Below are 24163 nucleotides of genomic sequence, written 5' to 3' on the forward strand. Positions count from 1 at the left end.
ATCAATCATTGATTTCTCATAATGTTCTAAAGAAAATAATGGCCATTATTACATTATATATTTGTCTTTTATGTATATAACACAGAGTTAACTGTAATAACTGATAGTAAATCAGGAATACCAAAATATATATTGCTATATTCATATGATAACAACATATTTATAATCAATGTACCTAACTGTATTAATTCCCTATCTTACTCTCACCATGGTGATATGATTTCGGTTTGTTTTTCTTACCTCCTAAAGCTTCAGTGGTAAGTTTTAGCGATAGAATTATATAATGTGACATATATACAACCAATGATAAATCTAGTAAAATTATAGATTACTTTTAGAAATCCACCTAAGTTACCACCCAAATTAGTTTTAATGTATTTCTTGTGCAGTACGCCGTATGTAATAATATATCGCTTTGCAAAAATTAAATACATACTTAATAATTTTATTGGTTTCGCAAGTTTATATATTTTTCAATTTTTCACTATCGCCCTACCATGAAAACTCTATTTTTCGATGCTACAAACGAAATTCTTAACTTAACCCCATAAGTTACTCATTTTTACCAAAATGTCCTGGGCTATCTCGAAACATAATATATTTCAGAGATTTAAGGGAACCATTCAGCGAGCGGTGGGTGTTTTTTTTTGAGTTCGTAGCAAGCACCCTTTCGCGACGTGTTGTGGTCTACGTTTAAAGTTGCCAGCAGAGAGCCGAGAGGACGCGCGATAACTTTGCTCATAATGCCCATTTAATCGTTCAAATACGTAGAGTTTTTTGCGACCTTACACGGTGAGGTGCCGGCAAACAAATCGCTATGCGGTCCAACGCAAACCAGATCGAAAAGAAAGTGAATGATGTAATTTTATTCTTTAATAAATAATTGTCAGCAGCACCATTTCATTTGTTTCAAAAACGCTTATTAATTAAACGGCTTTATATAACGCAGTGATTACAATTTCAATAGAAGTATTTAATTTCACCTTCAAGACATACTAATAACAACGAAAGTTACATGAGAAAAAAATATACCGTAATACTAAATATAAATAATAATTATTGCACAAGTGACAGGCGACTATTGCTATCCTCTTGTCTAACGTTTCAATTTTATAAAACATGATGTTACACAACCAAGTAGAATGAGTAAAAATCCATTAACTGGAGTCAAATCAATATTTACATTGTCGTAGACACATTAGCATATCGCGGGCATTCTAGCAATATGTACATATAATATGCAAAAGGTAACTACTGTAAGTTCATTTTGACAACTTTATTGAAGAGGCGAATTGGTGATTTTTCGCACATTAAATATATATATTTTTGTCGTTAACATTTAAAGTTTCTTGATTATTTGTATTCTTCCTATTCTAAAAATATTTTTACTACCTTAATGCTTAAAATGGTTATTTTTTTTAAGTTTACCTCCAAAGTTATTTTAGTGTGTTTCTTTGTTATTAAAGACATTCTGTTACTGCTAATTGTCATATTATTGTGTATTAGAGGAAGACAAATACAATTTCATCCAATATCGACATACAACAGTTTACCTCTCCCATTGGATATCTAAAAATATGTAGCTTTACAAGAGTTTCAAAAACCTAAACGAAACATTTATTTCATATTAAGCTGAATGGTAAATTATTGTATCAAGAGCATTCAGTTTATTGTAATTTAAATATTATATTTGTATCAATGTTAATTTTAGTTAGCTATGTGAAATTCCTATTAAATAGGTGTTCTGATATTTCTCCTGTTTTCAATAATAGAATATGCATCACCTACAACCAATAATTGCAATATATGCGTGAAATCGATTCGCAATATATATTATCAATTTCGACAGAACTCTCGGGATGACATATTGTCAGAATGATCGCAATGTTACATTGTTCCGCATTATAGTAGATATACGTAGATCCAGGATGAAGTCCCACCGAACGGGATAAATTAACTATTGTTTCTCATGTTAAACACAAACCTCCGATAATAACAGGGATTTATGTTATGTCATTGTAATTTTTGAAGTTATACTTCTTTTGGCGCGTTTGGGAAATCTTGTAAGAGTGTATTTTTGGCGTGTGACATGTAACACATAATTTATTTTTTCACACGAAAAAAAACGCACTCGATTGGATTCGAACCACCGATTGTTCAGTTATCAACCGAACGCACTACCTATACGCCACAGTATGATACTGCAATCGTGACGATTATACAGTATAATATTATTATAGTTTAGAATTGTTCCGTTGCCTATGCAGCGAATTTATTGTTGTCGGCCATTTGCAATTCCTTACGTAAACAAACCATTAAACGTCAGAGTGACAGTTGGTACTTTAAAAATAAAAACAACGAAAAACCATTAAGTATATAATTTGGTAATATAAGTTAAAGTGTATAGAAATAAGCCAACGGCGTTCCAATAAGCGGTCCTTTTTCTTGAGTGTGTAATTTAACAAGATAATTAAGAACTAGTCAAAGAATCTAGTTTATCACAAGTTTTGTTTTTGTTTTGTTACGCCAAAGAAGTATAACTTCTAACGCGCGTACATAAGTACACACATCGATTTTTTGCGGTATAAGGTAGATAGATACACTGAGTGTGGCCATATAAATGTTAAGTATGAAACCGGATATAAAGAAAAACGGTCAATAAGAACTTCTCATAAGTTCTTATTTTGCTGCTGGGTTTACTGTGACAAATAATTATAATAAAAATATATATAATATTAATACTTTTATGATTTTTACAATTACTTTTTACTTATTATTATAGTAAATTGCTATATAAATAATAATTAACTGTGTTCGTTGTGAGTGTGTATTTACTGAGTGCCCATTATGCCTGAAGATGGCGAAAGACGAAACCCTCGTCGCAAATAATGACTCAAATGTAATAGTACAAAACTTAAATCAATTTAAATTGAAATTCCTTCAAATACCCTCGGTTGATAGTATTTTTTTACCACGTCTTTCTTAGTTATAGTTTATTAGTTATATTAGTTATACACTTTTATTTATTTACAACGTTTTTATTAGCTCGTATTCTTGTTTGTCCAGTGGTTGTTTATCCAGTACAAATCTTGCAATCGATTTTTAACTAACTTCCCGACTAGCTAGACATTTGAAACTTTTAGAATATATCAGAACACGATGCCAATGCATTCTTTTAATACTTTTAGCCATCTCTTTAAGTAGAATTGAATTCATTTTCAGTTAATTCTGTTTTGTATGAAAAGTTATTTCGGAAGAAAAACCGTAAAAAGTAAAATAATATTATTGGTTGCTAAGGAGGTGGTCCTAGCAACTAAATTATTATTATATACGTGCGTTACTATGGAAATCAATATGAAATGTCAAAATGATATTTCAGTATTCTATAATACTTTATTCAGTACCTATTTCTATCAAGTACAAAAAAAAGTATTTATTAATACATGTAATTGTCAAGTTTATATGATTCAATAGAAAATTTAAAAACGTGGTACATAAAAAGTTCTTTTTATCTTGTAATCATTCACATTCAAAACAACTTAATCCTGAGGAAAACAACCCGCTTAATCATAAATTTTCCCATCGATATAATACACTGAAAGTCGTCAAAGGACGATCACAGCGTTAGCACCGTTTGCGTTTTAATCGCCAATACTGCTAAAACGTATATTACATTTTTTACGTGTAATCCGCTACACGATGATTTTTTTCTGATATTTGCTTTGAAAACCAAATATCAAATAGCTGTGAGGAACGATCGGTCATATTATGTGTACGACGTCGAGGCAGAAATCTGTTATTATTTTTCCATTTGCATCTACATAACATTTACAATATTTGAGGTGAAATTCGTGCGTGAAAACATATTTTTATTGTTGTGTAATGTTAATCACAGACGAAATTGTACACGTTTCTTTTAACAAAAACTACTTTTGTGGCAAAATACAAACGCTAATAATATGCAATACATATAAAATAATTACAAGATAAAAAGAATTTTTTATATACTTACCACGTTATTAAATTTTCTGTTGAAACATATAAACTTGACAATTCTATGTATTAATAATTTAGCATAAAGAAGGCAATTGTCAACAAATAATTTTTTGCTATTTTGTAACAAACAAACAAATATAGAATACTGAAATGTCATTTTGATTTCCATAGTAACACACGTATATATTAATAATTTAGTTGCTAGGGCCACCCCCTTAGCAACCAATAATAGTGGATTGGATTACGGATTTCTTCCGTAATAACTTTTCATACAAAACAGAATTAACTGAAAATGAATTCAATTCTGCTTAAAGATGGTTAAAAGTATTAAAAGAATGCATTATCATTGTGTCCTGATATATTCTAAAAGTTTCAAATGTCTAGCTAGTCGGGAAGTTAGTTAAAAATCTTCAATCGTCCAATACAAATCTTGGACAAACAAGAAAAAATTTGCACTGGACAAACAAGAATACGAGCTAACAAAAACTTGGTAATAATACGTAATTGTATCATTTTTCTTCGTTTCAGTAAAATTATTATAATACTATGTAATTAAGCTGACTGTATTTTTTCTAAAACACTTTATTATACTATGAGCTGAAATAATAAATGTTTCTGTTCATAATTGTTTGATTTCTTTTGACATATTGAGAATGAAATGTTCAATGTCAATTATCTTGAAAAGTAAAGCATGTATATATTATTGTGACTACCGATTATGTTAATGTTATGGAGGTTAATGAGTTTCAAATGAGTGGGTTTTTACCCGATCACACAATTTACTCTACCATGCCGTTCAGTCTCAGTTTTTTTTTTGTTGATAGTTTTATATTATAAACGTGATTTGTATAAATGAATTCTCTAAGGGCTTAAACCCCACAACGGTCACCAAAGAGGCAGAATAAAACTGCCATCCATATATTCCTGTCATGTATGCATAATCAACGGCTATAAACAAACAAACTTCATTTATAATAGACAGTAGAAATAAATATTTTTACGCACTTTTTACTATACTTATATGAAATGCCTATTTGCCTGATTATCTCGTATAAAATTAGGTCAAATGATATTCACTTGTATTCATATAATATGTAGTAATAAATTAATTAATATTGAAAAAAATATTTTTAGAATAATATACAACATCATTTTCATCCTAGAGCTGGACTGCAAAGTTATGAATTGGTAACTCTACAATCATGTACATTAAATAGGCGCGTACCTCATTTAAAATTTACCAATAAAATGGATTATAAAAAACAATAAATTATTGGTACAATTAGTTTATATTAAGTATGAAATTACTTATACACCATAAGCATAATAACTGTATACCATAACTGACAAATACAATAACTGAACGAGAATAATATTCTCATAGAATACATCCTAAATCGAATTACAAATTCCATTAAAGGATTACAAATCAAATCAAAGGATTTTCAGACGAAATCATGAATAATAAATAATTCCTGTAATAAACTTGTAGAAACGATTATAACATGTATTGTATCAATGTGATTCAATCCGAATGATAATTGAATTTTAACAATATTCGTTATTTCTTATTATCTCTTTAAATTATTTTTAATTATCTCTTTAAATTACGTAAGTGTAGCATTTAAAAACGTAAAAAACATCTCGTCAAAGTGTAATTTTAATTTTAATTAAGTTTTAATACATACCAAAATAAATATAAATGTAACAATAATTTCCAGAAAAAAGAATAATAATCCAAGATGATTTATAAAATGTACAAAATTTACAAAATTATTAGCGTAATAAAGTATATTGAAGAAATTTGATCCGCGAATTTTTTCCTCTCTGACACGCAAAGTCGGTTTTAAAAACGCGTTTAATTTGTGGATTGCCTTTATTAAAAAACCTAAACACGAAATTCTAAAGAAGGGATATAAAGTTTTTTTTAAGAAAAGGGTGTTAACGAGACTGCAGAAGAAGAGATTTGTAAGGATGCGATGTGGGTTGGTATTAGTAACTATAGACAGAACGAAATGCAAAAAGGCTATGGCGAAATTACTTTAGACTTCGCGGTCTGTTTGCGGTGAACGTGTAAAAGTTTGAGAGGTAGGGGGCGGTGGGAGGTGGGGTGATCGGGGTTGACTTTTCTCCACCTCCAACCCTCCCGGAAATTCTGGTCGCAAGACCCTTGACTCGTTCTTGATACTCTCTTATTATACATTTTACCTGCAGAATAATTGTTATGATTCCAAAAATATTTGGTAACTTTTTGATCAAATATAAACACAGTATGGTAATCGACTCAATATAGAAAGTTTCGCTAGATATCATCTGTTTGTTATACTTAGTTGGAATTGAGCATCCGTAACAACCATTAATAATATAGCATTAGTCAACAATACAAAAAGGCGTAAGGTACACGTGAAGCACACAAAAATATCCCAAATTTATTTTTTGTAGGGTAGTTTAAAAAAAAATATTTGGATACTAAAGGTCTTTTTTAAAAGCTTCTGTATAAATAAAGCGACCGGTAAATTGAGGAAACTACATGTTAGTATTTTGTACAGCAAGATCTATTCAATTCATAATTTATTTACACACTTAAACAATATATATATATCGACCATTTCCGATCCTAATAAGATCATATGGGCATCCACAGAGTGGAGGTTTTTGTAATAAGAGATTTTTGTTTTTACGAGAAATGGATGTTATCCACTTGCTCAACTTATTAGGTCCATACTCAGACTCTACACAAATTGAAAAACAATATGTGTACTTGCCATACCCAGGATTCGAACCTGGGAACCACGGCGTTATAGGCGTCGTATGCGTCGATATAATAGTCGAGTCGAGACAATACACATTGAAAATTTAAGACGTTCACAACATGATGTAAAATATTTAAATAAAGAAGTAAAACAATAGTGTAATATAAATTGATATATGGGTAAATGAAATACACCGAATTTGCTTAACAGAACCTATTTTAGCATTTTACTAATACACGTTCACCTAAGGGTCTAGGACGATTTGGCACCGCGAACTGGCCTCCGCCGATTGGCCTCCGGTAATTGGCCGCCGGTACAATCGGACGCCGGCCCAATTGGACGCCGACCCAATTGGCCTCCGGGAGGATTGGACGCCGCACAGTTGAATTAAATGCGCAAAGGAATAGACGTACGTTACGATTTGTTGGAGTAAATAAGCAAGTCAGTTTAATATGCTTCTATCTTCTCAGTAGTTGTACCTTATACATTTCGCGCTTGACACATTTTTAATACAGATTGAGAATAATTATTATGCCTTATGATGTTTATTAAAAGAAAATAATTCTTCCCTCGTTAAAACTTAAAGATGTGCATAAACAATTAATTTATTGTCTATACATGGGTACTTATTTATATTTACAACAAATATTAAAAATAATGTTAGATGTTAGAATGAAAATAACATTATATTTCAGCGTTTTATCGACTTAATATTATAATAAAGCTTAAACATGTATATTAATATGCATAAATGCGTATTTTAAGATAGTATGAAATTACAAACAAAATATTAAGTAAGTTATCTGCTAAGTATAAATGTTTCAGTATTTTGATTGATAAACTACTTAGGTACTGGGTGCCGGACGAAATCCCGAAGGCCAAAATCCTGAATGCTGAAATCCAGAATGGCTGAAATCCCGAAAAATAAAAAAATACAAACATCAATAATTGCGCAATTTTTGCATGAGACAAAAACCCATTTTTTGTGGAAATATAAAAAAATGTAAAATACAAACATCAATAGTTGCGCAATTGTGAGCGCAATTTTTGCAAGAGAGACAAATCCCATTTTTGCGGAAAATGGGTTTTTCCGATTGCGCAATTTTTTTTCCAGGAGAGACCATTTTGTAGAACGAATGGATTTTGTGTCTCTTGCAAAAATTGCGCAATCCACGATTGCGCAATTATTGGTGTTTGTATTTTACATTTTTTCTATATTTCCACAAAAAATGGGTTTTTGTCTCTCATGCAAAAATTGCGCAATTATTGATGTTTGTATTTTTTTAATTTTTCGGGATTTCGGCCATTCGGGATTTCAGCATTCGGGATTTCGTCCGGCACCTAGTATCTAAGTAGTTTATCAATCAAAATACTGAAACATTTATACTTAGCAGATAACTTACTTAATATTTTGTTTGTAATTTCATACTATCTTAAAATACGCATTTATGCATAATAATATACATGTTTAAGCTTTATTATAATATTAAGTCGATAAAACGCTGAAATATAATGTAATTTTCATTCTAACATCTAACATTATTTTTAATATTTGTTGTAAATATAAATAAGTACCCATGGATAGACAATAAATTAATTGATTATACACATTTTTAAGTTTTAACGAGGGAAGAATTATTTTCTTTTAATAAACATCATAAGGCATAATAATTATTCGCAATCTGTATTAAAAATGTGTCAAGCGCGAAATGTATAAGGTACAACTACTGAGAAGATAGAAGCATATTAAACTGACTTGCTTATTTACTCCAACAAATCGTAACGTACGTCTATTCCTTTGCGCATTTAATTCAACTGTGCGGCGTCCAATCCTCCCGGAGGCCAATTGGGTCGGCGTCCAATTGGGCCGGCGTCCGATTGTACCGGCGGCCAATTACCGGAGGCCAATCGGCGGAGGCCAGTTCGCGGTGCCAAATCGTCCCATTCCCTTCACCTAAACACGCACTCATGTAAGTTTAATATAATATCAGGATCCGAAGCGATCTGGTCTAAAAGAGTTATCATTAACACCAGAAAAATACGTAGGTAGTCAAATGAACATATTATACCGTCTATCTTTTAAAATACAGTTTGTAAGGATACCTAAATGAAAATCATTCGGGTAAAACCACGCTTCACTTAAGAAGACAGCCACAAGTAAAGAAGTCTGAGAAAGTCATGCTAAATCCTGTCTACCATAAACCCGTACTTCAACTGATACGGGACCCAGATATTCGACCACTACTATATACATAAATTAATTATGTTTAAATACTGCCACGTCCGTAAATAAATGTAATATCACTCTATGCGTAGAGGAAGGAAACCGGGAAGAGAGATTCCAGTAGGTAACTATTATTATTATATCAATACTAAAATTCCTAGTCATTTTTTATTCAAAATTACTAGAATGCTAAAGGGACTGTTAAACGTTTCAATTATGTCCGGCAAACTCGCTAAGCAGAAATAGTTTGAGACCATTCCGTGTGGCGAATACAGCCACTACCACAGTCAGTCAGCACGTCATAATAGAGCAATACAGAGACAACTCGAACATACAATAATAATATTATACTTGAGCCGCCTACCAGTGTTTGCACGTGGTATTTTACAACGTTTTTCTTAGGTCGTATTCTTATTTGGCCGGTACAAATCTTGCAATCGATTTTTAACTAACTTTCCGACGAGCTGGACATTTGAAACTTTTAGAATATATCGGAACACGATGCCAATGCATTTTTAAGCCTTTTTAAGCTTTTAGCCATCTTTAAGTAGAATTGAATTCATTTTTAGTTAATTTTGTTTTGTATGAAAAGTTATTTCTGTACAATTATTGGTTGCTAGGGGGTCCTAGCAACTAAATTATTAAATAATATATACGTGCGTTACTATGGAAATCAATATAACATGTCAAGTACAAATTTTTTTGATCGTTTAAGCTAGTCAAGTCAAGTTTATATGATTCAAAAAACAACAACAACAAAATTTTGTTTATCGTGTAATTATTTTTAATTTATTAAACGTTGTGATTTTTTCAACAATTAATTGATTCAAATAAAGTAATACATGAAAATCAACTGTGTCATACGATGAAAATGGAATGAGTAGCTTTTAAAGCGTGTAAACAAATTGTTATAATTTCATAATTAAATTATTTAGAAAATCCACAGTTACTTTCTCTAATATACATTTCTAATAAATTTGTGACAAAAATGTGAGTAGATCCAATATTTTAGTACTGTCGCTGACATTACTGTCCGGATCATTAAGTCGGACCAAACATATGTTGTGACTCCAAAAGATAAACGGCGATAACCGTCAGTTCACCATTGATATTAAGAATAAACTTTGTAAGCGTTGTGTTTTTTAAATATATGTACCTTTACTCAGCACGTGCACTAAAAAATGAGTGACTTTGATAATGTTTTAAAATTAAGGGTTCATTTAGAAATACTGAGTCCAGAATTCAATATCGGTATTAAATTACGTTTTTGTGTTATAAATGTAAATTGGTTAAGTTAAATGGCCATTAGTCGATTTACACTCTAGATATAAACAGAATTTAATATCGGCATTAATCTATATAATTACATCTGTTTAACTTAGAAATCGTTATCTGTAAGTCATTACGTTTTTAATAATTTTTAACAACTTTTAACAACTTTTTGAACTTTTTAACAACTATTCAATGAATAATTCACAAGACTTAAGAATGTGACATTCTAATTATTGAACATTTTTGAAAACACTTGAAGAACACAAGAGAGAGAATATATTAAAATCAATAGAAAAAATCTTTGTGAAAAAAGTAAGACACCCCCGGAGGAAACGCACCTGCATTTCTCGGGTTTCGCGCCCACGCACATAGACCACTATGCTAAAGGTACCATACTTAATTACGACAAATTTTTAACTAGGGGCTCTTATTATTTTAGGTTTAAAATTTTTTTTTATTGTACAAATACTTCAGTACCAGACATGTTATGTTAATTGATCTATATTTTAAAATATGTTATCTGAACAATTACAATGATCTACCACCGAAACCGTTCGGCTAATGTTTTCTTTTGTTTTGTCATTGCTTTTTCGTACAAGGCGGTTGATAGTAATTTTGAACAATCATAAACACTCAGGCTTTGAGAAAATCACACAAATATATTGTCCTCGCCGGGAATCGTATCCAGAGGTCTGGGGTGGACGACCAGCACCTTACGCACTGCATCACAAAGGCCGCCTTGGGCTAATATGTTACGAACAAACGAACAAACATATTAAAATGAGAAAAATGAGGTAAATTAAAAAAAACTCTAATCCATTGTTGATAAGCTTTCGTTATCTTCGGTTTCTTAATACAGGATACTCCATTACATTGGCCACATAGTCTGCAGAGAGGATAACCCGTAATAACTCTTCCTTTTTGGCCAGGTCGAAAGAAGAAAGGACGGGTAAGATTTCCCTCCGCACCAAATCACGATGCTGTGTTGCCTGACAGGTAAATCACCTGGTCCACGATTCTCAAGAATGAGGTCACAACAAATAATAATTATAATATTCATATTTAATACATTTTATTCATAATAGAAAATTGACGTGATGGTTAATTTTAGAACTAGGAACATATTTGATTTCGTTAATAAATTCCAATACATTTTTCAAAACCTAATTTTATACGAAAATGTCATAAAATTATTATGCTATTGCTAGATTATAGAAATAACTTCTGACATCCACATTGGATACGATTTTATAATTATTAGATACATCATCAATTATTTATTATACAAAGGGAAATAAAAACTTTCAAACGTGTCGTATCAATATATTAAATATTTCCAATTATTAGTTCTTAGTAATAATACATTTCAAATGTCCATTATATTACTAGCGCGCTAACAATGTTTGCTTTGACAATATGTCAGATTCATATCATTTTAGTTTAAATTTCATATTTGGTATCTATTTATTGAATGATAAATAATGGATGTCATAATAATTACAACATAACAATGTACATTTATTTTAAAACATCATGGAAAATACAGACCGCAGAATGTTGCAATTGCTGAAAAATCACGAGTCAATTGCAAACTCGCACGGAAAGTTTCATTTAGTTTTATGATGTTAACTTTAAAATAGAATTGCATTAAAAGCAGATGACAATTTATCCCTTTGAATGTCCTGACAAATATGATATTACTATAAACTATTTCAAATGGAATTTTTCAAACAGGCAAAAGTCAAGTCATACATCAAAATATATTAATTGAACATTCATTTTGAATATGTGAATACATGAACGGGAAATCTGTTAATATTTCCAGGTATTTTACGGCGTTATTTATTTAACTCTCTACTATTTTATCATGATTTCTTCGTACAATGTAACATTCGCTCTGAAATTCATATCCCAAATAACAATAGAAAATCGGGTCATCAAACGCTAAAACATTATTTAAAATCCGTGAAATCGACATTGTAAACATTGCACAATTTTGACGAACGCAAAACGTGATAAAAAGTTCTGGAAAACCCTTTGACTCGTAATTCGGGGAAATTAAAAATAATTTATCATTGCTAACCAACAATTTTTAAATGGAAACTGGAAAACCGTTTTATACATCAAATTAAATTAAAGGTCCGCAAAATAAACCAAAGTGCTTTCTCGGTTATTTACAAAACATGGTCGCTAATATTAACGGAATTCAGGAAACACCGCGGATGCATTGTTGTTAAGAATTTTCCACGTGATTAGTTATGCGACGGCTGGTTAAGTGTTGTAAACCACATTACCGGAATCCGATTTATGCAAATTAACCTCCGGGCGAAAGTAACTGGAATAGTGTAATAAAAATTATCAAATACATTCAACTTTCCTATTCTTTTATGTTTTGTTTTTATTTTGATTGTTCTACTAATAGTTTCTGCGTAAAAACATACGTTTTAAAAAATGAAATATTTACTTTTTAATATCTTAGATTCGCGTAGTTACGTAGTACAACATAAATAAATAACATAAGTACATTTAAACACAGTGTCGTGATGCAATTGCTTGAGTTATGAATATAATACTTACAGAAAAATGTAATGAAAATTCCACAATAACATCATAGTAAGAATTTAAGTATACCTACAATTATTATTAGTATCAAGAGATCCGCAATATTTACTGTAATGCAATTTAATATGGAGAGTTATTAGGTGCGCAAACATTATATAATATACCAGTGTCACTAAACTAAAGCATTAAACGTCAAAATGACACCTAGACTAGATACTAGATAATAATATGAAACCTTCGTTTATTTATATATTTCGAAAGTGATATGATATGTTTGTTCGATGTACCTACTTATTTCCTGCACTTCACGGACTGTTTAAAACATGTCACATTTAAATTCATATTGTTCATAGATAAATTGTCAAACAATAACATACATAATATTATGTTTTAATTTTGGTAGTACGTACTCAAAAAAACTTTATGAAAATTCCCTGTAAGGAAACACACAGTCGTCTTATGAAAATACTCACAAATACGAATGGAAAACATTCCAACCTGATTTTTTTCCGTATCTACACTAAAACAGTTATGATGAATTTGGGTAAAAAATATATTCTTAAGTATAATTATTTTACATTTGCCAAAAAAAAAGTTATGCCTGAGATTCACATGGGACTCCTGTGCTGTTAATTTTTTTTTTAATATTATATTATATTATAACTATTTGTAAGAAATCCGTAGTACATAACTTTTGTACTATTAATACATTCAGTAGGTAAGCACATTAACTGTATTCGTTGTTCGTGTGTATTTGCCATTGGTGAGTGCGCATAGTACATGAAGATGCCGAAAGACGAAACCAGGGTCGTAAATGACTCAAACGGAATAGTACAAAACTGAAATCAATTAGAATTTAATATAAAAAATTTCCATTCGCATTATATACTGAAAAAAATAATTTTACGTGATTAATATAATTATATTTGGTTTTGGTTCCATTTTTTTAAATTATCAAGACCATTTTGTAATGTAAAGAATGGAAAAGATTTATTGAAATATTTTAGAAGACCACACGGGTGATTTTATAACGTTTTTATTAGCTCGTATTCTTGTTTGTCCGGTGGTTGTTTGTCCAGTACAAATCTTGCAATCGATTTTTAACTAATTTCCCGACTAGCTAGACATCTGATACTTTTAGAATATATCAGAACAAGATGCCAATGCATTCTTTTAATACTTTTCAGTTAATTCTGTTTTGTATAGAAAGTTATTTCAGAAAAATCTGTAATAAGTAAAAGACTATTATTGGTTGCTAAGGGGGTGATCCTAGCAACTAAATTATTAATATATACGTGCGTTACTGTGGAGATCAAAATGAAATGTCAAAATGACATTTCAGTATTCTATATACATATGTTTGTTTGTTTGTTTTTTTTTTATTTATTTACTTCATATCAAATACACGTTTGAGCATATTGAGCATAATAATTCAACAGAAAATTTAAAAACGTTGAATTTAAAAAGTTTTTTTTATCTTGTAATTATTATTAATTAATTGTTGAAATAATACTTTTAGATACGCAAAACATTTTTCTTGGCAGTGATTGAAGAAAATATGATAGTATTAGGTACCAACCCTGTAGGAGAATTTGCGTAATAATTACAAAGAATTTTGATATTTTTGCGTACTTATATCCTTATGTGGACTTTATAATGTATAGGTACAATGACAATTACATAAATTGAATTGAGAAAAACACGTTTTAGCTAAATTTTAATTTAGCTATCATGCAATGTTGGTAATTTTGCATCGCGATGCGAGTATATTGTAAAAATCAACATTGTATCCGTGGTGCCTAAGTTGCACTTAATTAAAACGGCTATGCTTGAGAAGAAACGTCATGTAGATATGTCATCAAGACAATTCGCAGACAACGTGTTGGGCGGCTAAAGGCGGCCTTCCTAGGCGGTCCATATTGATCTTAATAAGGCGGGATGCGCGCGCGGGATCAAGCGGTGGGGCGGCGGGAGAGCCGGGGAGGCTGCGAAGGGCGGGTTATTCCCTACAAAACCGTGGGTGGCGGGGACCCGGCGATTGGGCCCTACCAGCCCAATTCTCCGGCGCGGCCCTGCCGTAAACAGCGAAGGGTCGCATTAGGATAACGCTGCGCCACATACGATTCATGTAACTTGAACTTGAACCAATGAAATACTTTACAAAGTTTTATTTGTCGCACAAGATTTAATGCTTATACAATGTGCATTAATACTATGGTGTGCAGAACTTAGAAGACAATAGTTAGATTAGAATAACAATTTAACATTGAACTTGCTTGAACAGAGTGCGCACAAATTACACAAGGCGAATTTCATTATTGTTACCGATGCTATTTCCGATTGCTCTAACACGAAGTATGTTGCATCGTTTTCTATCGCTCACCATCGCTCCAACTACGTTCGTTATATTTGTTGTCAAAACTATCGAATTTCACGCTCGTGTGGTATATTTATAACTTGATGGAAAGCCCATCCAAGGATGGATGAAATTATATATCTAAATTCAGGTAATTATTAGGACCTTCGTGAAAGGTGACATGGGTGAATTAACAGAAAAAGATTACATAAAGTAAAGATTTTATAAAGTAACCACCATATTTTTACCACTATCGAGGAAAATGTTTTTCGAAAGTATGCAAAACTATTAAATCCAAAAGTATTAAATAATAAAATCATCCAAATGGCCAGATTGACTTTGAAAACCTTACAATAAACATTTTTGATGATTTCCTTTAATTAAGAGCCATGTCTTCAGTGCGTCATCCGAATAACACCAATGTAATTTCCATTTGTTCTGTTCATTTGCCATGGACTTTTATAATATTAATGTTTTTAAATTTGTAACTGTGCAAAAATCCCGCGCGCATTTTTTTGGAAATGTAAGATTATGTAAGCATATGAAAATAAAACATCATTATTTCGTAACAAAGTTGTTTTCGATCATCGTAGCTCCAAATAAATAATACCCATTGAAATCCTCAGATACGATATCAATAATTCCGAATCTGCTTACCAATAATAGTTGTCCAACACTAGCTAAATCGAATTGGTCGTATGACGAAAAATCAAGTTGCTAATATAATAACAGATAGTTAGATTAATTGTATTTACTGTACATCATTGTACTCACACTAAATATGCATTGTTTTAATTTTAAGGTTGCATATCGATAGTAATAATTAATATAAATCAGTGTGAATAATTTTAAAATATGAAATACTATTTTTTATTATTTTTAATATCTACCCATTTTCCCTATTGAGCATTACGTACATTGTACGTGTGCAAAGATGTATTATCGGAAACGGAAGCAACGAAACTGTTTGGCAATAGATTACTAGCAAATATTACTTATTAATGAGATGTGGATCAGCTCTCCGAAGTTTGTACACAAGTATCCGAGAGTTCGTAACCTTTGCGTACAGTGGGTAAACAAATTTTGAACTCTTGTTTTTACTCCCGAATAGCATTTTTCCCACAAATGTTATGTTATGATTTAGTTTTTTTGTGATATATAGAGCTAAAAAATTAGCAACAGCACCTTTTTACAGATTTCGACAACGATATATAAACGTGCTTTTAAGCCCAGTTGAACGATACGGTGTTATAATCAATATAAAAAATTGACATTACCTTTTCATTCACACATCAGTACATTTTTCACCTAATTTATAATAACTAATTAGATAATCATGGAAGCCTTAAAACTAACTATATTTTTTGAGTATTTGATTGGTAGAATTCCATTTAACAAAATGATAATATAAATAATCAACTAAGTAATTAATATAAATTATCATATATTATCTAAATAATATAAATTATCAACCAATATGTAGAATGTAATCTATAATATCGTTTTGTGAATTATATTTTACTTGTTATAATAATAATATGCATTGAGAAATCTGTTTGATAAAGGAAAAAGAGCATATATCTATAGTTGCTCCTTTTCAGGAGAGCCAAGAGGAAATTGAGGTGAAAACAACTGTGTACGAGTATGTCAATTTATGTGGGATGCGACATCTACTAATTTAGTGATGTTCATTCAACTCGTCCCTTTTCTACTTTATACACCGAGATACATTATGGACAATTTGGCACATTGAACGTTTTATATTTATACGACTCCGTTTCTCTCGAACACAGTTTGGTTTCACTAGTAAAAATTGTAATATTACAAAGTGTTGCGTAATTTTTAAAATTGATATACTTTTTTTTAATCCGATAAGGAATTACTTATATACGGATTGGAGTGCTGAACGGTAGAGAAAAGGCTTAATATTTATTAAAAAGAGCTAATAAAAAGTGTATTCAGATCTATCTGTTAAAATGACATAATTGGAGGAAGATACAGGCATGAATTGTATGCATTGTAGTATATCACATGTGAGAGTGAGCCGAATTTGTTGTGCAGGCCATGTCTCAAGAATGTAATACAAACAAAAAAAAACATAAAAAGTAGGACGCATAAATATTGTGAAAACTGAGCTTAATACGGTTTGAGGTAGTGTGAGGCTAAGTCAGTCGCTGAAGACTTTTACTGGGCTAAAATATTAATGATAGTTTAAAACTTCTAATAGGTGTGTTTCTAAGACGTTCGATTATTCATCTTAAGCAAACTATAAAAATATATTTAAATCTGAAGACTGAACGATTATTTGCACAGTGCACATAGAATGTTACAATATGTTAAGTCAAATATGAATACATTTCATTTATTACACTTTACAGTTGCTAACAGAATAGCTAAGAACCAGTTCGCTCATCAAATCGACTGACATTACGTTCCGATAAAGCGTTTACCACGACATTTCCAATTTGTATGAAAACTTGAGAAATTTCCATTACGTATCAAACAGTTAAATGGGTAATAAAATTGAAGTAATAGTCAACTTCGTTGACGATACTACAATAATTTATTTTACTTTACCACGTTTTTATTAGCTCGTATTCTTGTTTGTCCGGTACAGATTTTTTCTTGTGTGTCCAGTACATTTTTTTTCTTGTTTGTCCAAGATTTGTATTGGACGATTGAAGATTTTTAACTAACTTCCCAACTAGCTAGACATTTGAAACTTTTAGAATATATTAGAACACGACGACATGCATTCTTTTAATACTTTTAGCCATTTTTAAGCAGAATTGAATTAATTTCCAGTTAATTCTGTTTTGTATGGAAAGTAATTATTGTCGGTTGCTAAGGAGGTCCTAGCAACTAAATTATTAATATATACGTGCGTTACTATGGAAATCAATATGAAATGTCAAAATGACATTTCAGTATTTTATATTTATTAATACATAGAATTGTCAAGTTTATATGATTCAACAGAAAATTTAAAAACGTCGTAAATAAAAAGTTCTTTTTATCTTGTGATTATTATCATCTTATGTTGAGAAAATCGAGAAAATAAAATAATATACAATAATTAAAACAGGAAATTGGTTAAATTGGGAAAGTTATTCTAATAATATTATTGTGTTTCCATATTTCCAAACCAAAATCCCACACAATAATTGTATATTTTTCTTATATTTTGTGTCCTGTTTTATTTCCTCCCTCCTAATAATTGAAATAAGAGTTTTGTTTCTATTTTTTAAATTGGCCATATAATGTATACTACGATCCGATGAGTATGTTGATTTATTTTATACGAAATAGTTGTTAGCAATCCGCTTTTAGAAATACAAATAGTATTACTTTTAATATAACTTGCAACAATTTATTTCAACCGTTATGCGTGTGACATACAGAAGTGAAAAGTAAACCCCACTGATCGTGTTGGTAAAACTTACGTCCATACTACACGTCTTCCCTAGGAGACTTTCTGCCATCCACGAAATTGTTTAGAACGCGGTGACATGGATTGAGGTTCTACCGATATCCCGTATCTTTCTAGTGGAAACTATTTCTAACAATTCGATGTTAGATTAGTGAGGGTTGTTTTGTAATTTGCAGTTATGTATATGCTAGCTTCTACATACTACCACTATACGAGTGAATAATTAATTTATAAAATGAACAAAATAAATTAAATACATATTTTGCATACATATATGCTTGGAAAATATAAGTTTTTTTTTTATAAAGCCAGTGAACAAAAAAATCAATCGTCTTTATAAACCGTCTATCCTGTGGGACACTATAATGTGTTAATTATAAAAAAAAAATACTTTTTTATGTATTTCTGTTCATTTATGTTAAAACACATAGTTTAGAAAAACTCTTGAAACAACGGGATTGATTATTTTATGAATTTTTATGGAAAATAAAATAAAAACGAAAATATAACAGAAAAAATACTTTTAATAACAAATAACTACATTAGAAATAAACTGAGTTTAAATGAAGTTTGATTTATACCCATGTGTAAGTTGCCGATTCATTTTATTTTTTCACATAAATTAATAAGAATGAGAAAGATTGGAAAAAACAATGCTTCGCACTATTAACAAAGTAATTCCACAATGATCTCATACGTTTTACGGCAGTTTCATATTTGGCTTACTAATTAGATTTATGAAGCGGAAATGCCATAAGTACACCATGATTTGCTTTACTATTTTAAATCTCGCTAACTCATTCATTAAGTCTCTACTATCAGAAACAGCAATCTCATATTAAATTCACAGTATTATTTATATTACAATATTATTTACTCCATTAAACTTATGTATTTCTAATATTGAACGTATACAATATTAACAATAAATGTCTTAAATAGTATAAATTATACTAGACTTATTTTTGACCGATTTTATCAATGTTATTTGTAAATATAAAATTTCGGGACCAGTCCCGGGATTCCGGGATTGTTAAATTGTAATCCCGATATCCCGGGATCAGAATTTTGGCTCGGGATTGGATTCCCTAGTCTCGATTGGGCCACTTATCTACCACCGGATATTCTATTTTTGTGATATTTATTTTAAAAATAAACTTAGGTATCAACTATTTTTTAACTCTCTGCTACGCCCCTGAATGGCGTGGTGAAGTTAACTGAATATAAAGTAATATTATTTATTTTTCAACTCTGTTTGACTTGTCTGTACTATAAATTCAACTTCATTTGAAGCGTTAGCTTTTAATACAATTTAATAACTCGAGTAAAAAAGAATCGCAATTTCCAACTGAACTCAATTGATCAAAACTCGCGAATGAAATATCAAATCAATTAGTGATCTTAATCATTTAGATGTCACGCAAACGCCAATTAATAAATATGTTACGGTTTACTTATTTATTCAATTTCTTAAATAAAATATTATTATACTTTTAAAACTTATGTTTATTTTATGTGTAGGTATACAATTACTACTACTACTTCACCATGTTCGATCCTTAAATAATCATATGAATATATAGAGTGGAGGTTGTATTAACAGATTTGTTTTTACGAGAAATTGATGTTTGCCACTTGCTCAACCAACTAGGTCCATACTCTGAGTCCAACACAAAGTGAAAAACAATGTGTATTTGCCAGAAACAGGATTCGAACCTGGGACCCGCAACATTATAAGCCGACGCTTAAACCGCTCGGCTATCGTGGCTATCGTGTATATAAAGTGATTCTTAAACAATATTAAACCCATCATGAATTATTAGTCATCACAACTGAATGCTGAAACCACTGAAAAGGTTACATTATGATACGATTTATTATTTTAAAATAAACTCCGTTTCATTAATAATAATTGACAATAAAATACTACTGTTTGATGCAGACCTAAGCATACAAATGTCATTATTTCGTAAACAGGTAAACACAAATGTAAGTGATTGAAAATTAACATTATTTACACTACAATAATGGAACATATTGCAAATTCGCTTTAAATTTCCAGTATTGTTATCCTATTTCGTTAACGTCTTCACTCACCTACCTACATTTCAACAAGGGCACACGTATATTGGAAATTGGCGTTCATGATTTCTGCTTACTCTGTTAAAGTGGCCACTTCATATTATTACGTAACAAAGGTGTGTATAAGCCAATTTAACACAGTCAGTAAATTATAATAATAATTCAAACATAGAATTTAAACACATTTGATCAAGATACTTGACATATATTATAATTATACACAATAATTTATAAATTAATAACAATAACTCTTTAACAGCAACGCATACTTTAATTAGCAATAAAATAATTATAATAAACAGGAGGTATTTCAATTGGAATACAAATTTAATGCGCGAATCCAGTTATTTGAATTTAATTTACCCCAATGTGTAAATATTATTTTCATATATGTACTGGTTCGATGGAACAGCTAATGAGATAAATTAAATCTCATTTGCTAACTTACAACAAAGTAACAAACAGTGTTTATAATAAGACTTGTACGTATACAAAATGTATATTATAAATTGTAATAATAGGCAGCAATTTTTCAACAACATAAGAATAAAACAGTTATAATATTATTATGTGACAGAGCACGCTCAAAGCTATGGATTATTAAGAAAGCACACTAAATGAAATTAGTGAAAATGAATTATAAGTTATGTGCTGCTAAAATGCAAATATATTGAGTGAATCCAACAAAGGTGAAAAAATAATAAAACAAATTTCATCAACTATATTTAAGTAATTGTCGCGATGAATTACCTACTATTATTTCGAAATATAAAACATCTGTGACAAAAATGTTCAAGTATTCTATAATTATTAATGACTATGCAAGCTTTCAATTTAAGAAGCTTTTCCTGCAGCCGGACTTGCACTTGCATTTGAACTTTTGAGGGCTTTAGTTAAAATTATTAATATATTCAAATTATTTGTAAAACATCACTAGTTCTACAATAATTATGATCAATATAATATTTTTAAATGTCAACATAATAAATGTAGGTGTGTAGGTTTTTGCTATAAAATAAATTTTTTTTAAATATTTTAATAGCTATATTTATTGATAAGCACCTACTTATGTTTTTTTAATGTTTAAGAAATACCGATATTAATACCGGTATTCAATAAGAAATACCAAAAACCGGTGTTGACATTTTCATTCGGTATTGCAATCCCTACTCAAAACAACATTAGGATAGGTGTGACAGTTTCATATTGTCACTTTGTTTAGTTAGTTACATTATATGCTACATTTTCAACTGAGATAACAGGATATTTTTAATAATAGTTGGTCCCATTATTTTGAGTTCACTGAATGAGACTAGGCTGTCAGTTCGATAGCCGTTGTTACAGAATCTGTAAACTACGAACAAAATTATTATGAAGTTAACCAGCTCGGTCCATGTGATAATATTAACATCGGCCCCGACATGAATTTTATTTAACGAACATGGGACAAAAAGTTCGCTTTGACTCTTGCGAGAAAAATTGAGTTTTGATTTTAATTCTCAGTACATGCAAAGCAGCAAAGGCTTTGACGGCATGACTAAAAGCGAAAATATTAGAGAAAATGCATTATTCCACGAAATTGGGTTGTACATTATATTTATATTAAAAATCAAAGGCTGCTTCCCTTTTTCAATTGTGAGAGGAATTTTGTTTACAGTGTATGGATAATCTAACTACATGATATCCAATATAAATCTATGATAACTTAGTTATTTGCAATTTTCTCAGAAGTTTTAAGTTAGACAGCAACAATAATTACTTTGTCCATTGGAACCAGCGTTCCCAATTTAGCGGTTTCTTGCCAGATCTAGCTTTTTTCGATCGGCATCTAGCTTGCAAAAAAGCATCAGGCTTGTGGAGTTTAATGCAGGTAGGTCAGTACCTATTTTAGTGATAAATAAAACACGATGAAACAATTTCATTCATTATTTAATGTATTTGTATAGTATTCCGAATCTCCACGCATATAAAATATTAATTTAACAACTATTCATCTAAATGGTATGTTATTTAATTCTCTATGTCTGTCCTACAAGAAAGATCATCTTAAACATGAAACTAAACTTAAGCGTCGTTGACACAATATAAGTATTTTACTGTCAATTTTGAAAGATATTTCTGTTAAAATGTATGATTTTTACACGTATCGACGATTTTTCCACTTTTTTTTGAAACGCAAAAAAGGGTATTTATTGACTTCGTTCTTGGTAGAATAAGTAAATTGATACGTAATTATATTTTCACAAAATCCAGCGTGTTTTCCTGCCAATTAGCTTGTTTTCATACTCCCAGACACTGATTGAAACGAAGTGTATGTGTATTGCCTTCATTAGAATGTGTCAACAAAATCACCATCCCTTCGACCCTCTTACTATGACCACTTTCAAATATAGAAACAAATGTGAGAAGACTTAAAGGAAAGCATATTTTTTTACAATAATTGATCACCCAAACAAAAAAAAAATTTTTTTAGGTGTACTTGAACTATTATAATGTTCTATTCTCCTTTATATCAATGACAACAACTAGGGTCTGGAGTAATAATGTATTATCAATATATTTTTATTTCAATTATATATCACATCATTATAAGCCTGTTGATTTATTATTAATTCATTGATTCCATTAAACTTTTTTCTAAGCATAGTTCGTTGTACAGTGCTTATAATATGTTGCACGGCGTTCTCAGTAACATAATTTACAAGAAATGAAAATATAAATAATATTAAAATCGACAGGTTTTTTTATAAAGGTTTTGTCGATAGCTATTTCGGTTGTAACACCATTATCAAGACTATTCGGATAGGCCGACCTATCTGAATTGTCTTAATAATGTTGTTACAACCGAAATAGCTATCGACGAACCCTTTTTAAAAACCTGTAGAATTTAATATTATTTATATTTTTATTTCTTGTAAAATGGAATTCTACCAAGTAAATGCTAACTCAATTAATTACATAACCTTTTTTCAATAGCAATCAATAATATTAGGTATCCATAACAAACTGTCGTGAATCTTCATATTGAATCCAGTAGGTACGAGTTAAAACTAGATAAGACCGAATTAAATTTACATTCCAATATCCTAGTATTTTTAATGTAATTTTTATTTACGAGTATATCAAATCGAGCTTCGATATTGGCACCATACATAAATAAAATTTGATATAAATACAAATGATTTCAAGTTATATCTACACATTTATATTTTTATAAAAATCGATGTTTTTTTAAATAGAAAAATTAAAATATGAATACGATGCTTAGAAAACATAATAAACTAAATTTTAATAATAAATTTGAACATAAAATATGTAATAATAAGATGCGGTCCGATTCAAAAAATTCACATTTTTTTACAATTATAAGTTTATCTTTGATTTAAAATAAAAAATACTTTTTTTCATGTTTTCAGATTTTATTATTTATAGATTTAATAATAATTAATACAATTGATATTGTAAATTATAAAAAAAATGTCTCAAAT

The 24163-nt window shown here is 30.2% G+C and overlaps 2 protein-coding genes across 6 annotated transcripts in view; one reads left to right on the top strand and one right to left on the bottom strand.

Moving 5' to 3' along the window:
- Positions 1-24163, bottom strand: part of LOC147079327 (coiled-coil domain-containing protein AGAP005037) — a 608924-nt gene that overhangs the window by 249902 nt on the left and 334859 nt on the right. The gene's annotated exons all lie outside the window — the stretch shown is intronic.
- Positions 1-24163, top strand: part of LOC147079329 (uncharacterized) — a 104963-nt gene that overhangs the window by 69223 nt on the left and 11577 nt on the right. The window lies entirely within an intron of this gene.

This window comes from Rhyacophila brunnea, unplaced genomic scaffold (genome assembly GCF_057557595.1).
Source record: "Rhyacophila brunnea isolate RB1 unplaced genomic scaffold, BYU_Rbru_1.0 scaffold_1, whole genome shotgun sequence".
NCBI lineage: Eukaryota > Metazoa > Arthropoda > Insecta > Trichoptera > Rhyacophilidae > Rhyacophila > Rhyacophila brunnea.